We start from the raw sequence: 3,539 nt of genomic DNA, 5'->3' as shown, positions 1-3,539 counted from the left end.
ATAAAACAGATCAATGAAGCCAGGAGCTGGTTATTTGAAAAATTAATAAAACTGATAAACCTCTAGTTAGAATTATCAAAAAGAAAAGAGAAAGGCCCTAAATAAATAAAATGACAAATTATAGAGGAGAAATAACAACCAACACCACAGGAATATAAACAATTATAAGAGAATATTATGAAAAACTGTATGCCAACAAATTGAACAACTTGGAGGAAATGGATAAATTACTAGAAACATATAATTTGTTGAAACTGAAACAGGAAGATATAGAAAATTTGAACAAACTGATAACCAGCAAAGAAATTGAATCAGTAATGAAAAAATATTTTTTACAAACAAAAGTCCAGGATCACATGGCTTCACAGGGAAATTCTACCAAGCATTTCAAGAATAGTTAAGAGCCATTCTTTTCAAACTATTCCAAAGCCTAGCAAGGGAAGGAAAACATCAAAATTCATTCTATGTGGCCAGTCTTACCCTGATACCAAAACCAGATCAAGACCCCACTACAAAACAAAACTACAGGCTACAATACCTGATAAGTATAGATGAAAAATTTCTCAATAAAGTATAATACCTGATAAATATAGATGCAAAAATTCTAAGTAGTAGGAAAATGAATATAACACTATATTAAAAAATTCATTCACCACTATCACGTGGTATTTATTCCTGGGTTGCCAGGGTGGATCCATATTAACAAATCAATGAATGTGATATGACACATTTATAACACAAAGGACAAGAACCATATAATCATTTCACTAGATGCAGAAAAAGCATTTAACAAAGTACAACATCCATTTATGATAAAAACACTCAACAAAGTAGGTTTGGAGGGAACATGCATCAACCAGATAAAGGCCATATATATAAAATCCATAGATAATATCATACTCAATGGAAAACAAAAGAGGTTTCCTCTATGGTCAGGAAGAACACAAGGATGTCCACTCCACCACTTTTATTTAACACAGTACCGGAAGTTCTAGCCACAGAAATCAGACAACAAAAGAAATAAAAGCCATCCAAATCAGCAAGGAAGAAGTAAAATTTTCAATTTTTGCAGATGACATGATACTTTATATAGAAAACAAGAAAAACTCCAACAAAAAGTGCTCAACCTGATATTCAGAGAAGCCAAATTGTAAAAAATCAATGTATAGGAAACCTGTTGCATTTCTATACTGCAAAAATGAATCAGAAGAAAGAGAAATTAAAGAATCAATCAAATTTAAAATTACACCAAATACAATAAGATACCCAAGAATAAACGTAAGGAAACGTGAAAGACCTGTACTCTGAAAACTATAAAAAAAACTGATGAAAGAAATTGAAGAGGACACAAAGAAATGGAAAGACATTCCACGTGCATGGATTGGAAGAACAAATATTGTTAAAATGTTTACAGTACCCAAAGCAATATACCTATTTAATGTAATCCCTATCAAAATGTCAACCATATTTTTCACAGAACTAGAACAAACAATTCTAAAATTTTTATGGAGCCACAAAAGGCTCCAAATCTCTGAAGCAATTTGGAAAAAGAAAAGAAAAGTGAAGCTGGTGGCATCACAATTTCGGACTTCTAGTTATATTAAAAAGCTGTGGTGATCAAGACAGTATGATACTGGCATGAAAATGGACACATACATCAATGGACCGTAGTAGAAAACCCAGAAATAAACCCACAACTATATGGTAAATTAATGATCAACAAAAAAGGAAAGAATATCCAATGGGAAAAACAATGTGTCTTCAAAAAATTTTGTTGGGAAAATTGGACAGCAACATGCAAAGGAATGAAACTGGACCACTTTCTTATCCTATACACAAAAAGAAATTCAAAAGGGATTAAAGACCTAAATATGAGACCTGAAACTATAAAATTGCTAGAAGAAAACAAACACAGTAGCTTCTTTGACACCAGCCTTAAGAACTTCTTTCTTGATATGTCTCCTGAGGCAAGGGAAACAAAAGCAAAAGTAAACTATTGGGACTTCATAAAAATATAAAGCTTCTCTGACTGACTTATTTCACTTACCATAATACACTCAAATTCCATCCATGTTGTTGCAAATGATGAGATTTCATTCTCTTTGATTGCCAAGTAATATTCCATTGTGTGTGTGTGTGTGTGTGTGTGTGTGTGTGTGTGTGTGTACCACATGTATGTTAACTAACTTGAATTTAAATAAATACTTTTTTTAGAAAATCTTCTGCACAGTGAAGAAAACAATCAACAAAACAAAAAGGCAGCCTACAGAATGGGAGAAGATATTTGTAAATGACATACCTGATAAAGGGTTAGTATCTGTAATATATAAGGAACTTATAAAACTCAACACCCAAAAAACGAATAATCCAATTTAAAAATGGACAGAAGGCATTAATAGATATTTTTCAATCTATTGACATACAGATGGTTAACAGACACATAAAAAGATACTCAACTTCGCTGATAATCAGGGAAATGCAAATCAAAACTACCGTGAGATATCACCTCACACCTATTAAAAGGGTGAAAATCAACAACACAACAGTATTGGAGAGGACGTGTACACAGGGGAATACTCTTGCACTTTTGGTAGGAATGCAAACTGGTGTAGCCACTGTGGAAAACAGTATGTTGGTTCCTTAAAAAGTTAAAAATAGAACTACCCTTGGATCCAGCAATTGCACTATTAGATATTTATCCAAAAAATATAAGAACACTAATTCAAAGGGATATATGCACCCAGATATTTATAGCAGCATTATGTACAATAGCCAAATTATGGAAAGAGCCCAAATGTCCATTGACTAATGGATAAAGTAGAAGTGGTAAGCAGCATTATGTACAATAGACAAATTATGGAAACAGCCCAAATGTCTATTGACTGACAGATAAAGTAGAAGTGGTGGTATATATATATATATATGAAATGGAATATTACTCAGCCATCAAGAAGAATGAAATCTTGCCATTTCCCACATCATGGATGGAACTAGAGTATTATGCTAAGTGAAGTAAGTCACTTAGAGAAAGACATATACCATATGATTTCATTTATGTGTGGAATTCAAGAAGAAAACAAAGGAGCAATGGAAAAAAAAAAAAACACAGAGAAACAAACCAAGAAACATACTCCCAACAATAGAGAACAAACTGATGGTTACCAGAGAGTAGGTGGGTGGGGGGATGGTTTAAATAGGTGATGGGCATTAAGGAGTGTGCTTGCTGTGATGAGCATGAGGTGTTGTATGGAAGTGTTGAATCACTGTATTGTACACATGAGACTAATATTATACTGTATGCTAACTAAGTGGAATTTCAATAAAAACTTAAAATATAAAGGAGTTCAATCACAAAAAACAGAAAGAAATATGGGGTGGCAATACTTATATGGACCAAAGTAGGTTTTAAAACATATCCTGCAACCACAGACAAAGCAGGACACTACATAATAACAATGATAACAATCCAACAAGAAGATAAAGAAATTGTGGTATGTGTGCATATATATATATATATATATATATATATATATATGTAT

This window comes from Herpailurus yagouaroundi, unplaced genomic scaffold, assembly GCF_014898765.1.
Source record: "Herpailurus yagouaroundi ecotype Mexico unplaced genomic scaffold, PumYag 67623, whole genome shotgun sequence".
Taxonomy (NCBI): domain Eukaryota; kingdom Metazoa; phylum Chordata; class Mammalia; order Carnivora; family Felidae; genus Herpailurus; species Herpailurus yagouaroundi.
The sequence above is the reverse complement of the archived record's forward strand: the minus strand, read 5'-3'. Positions refer to the sequence as shown.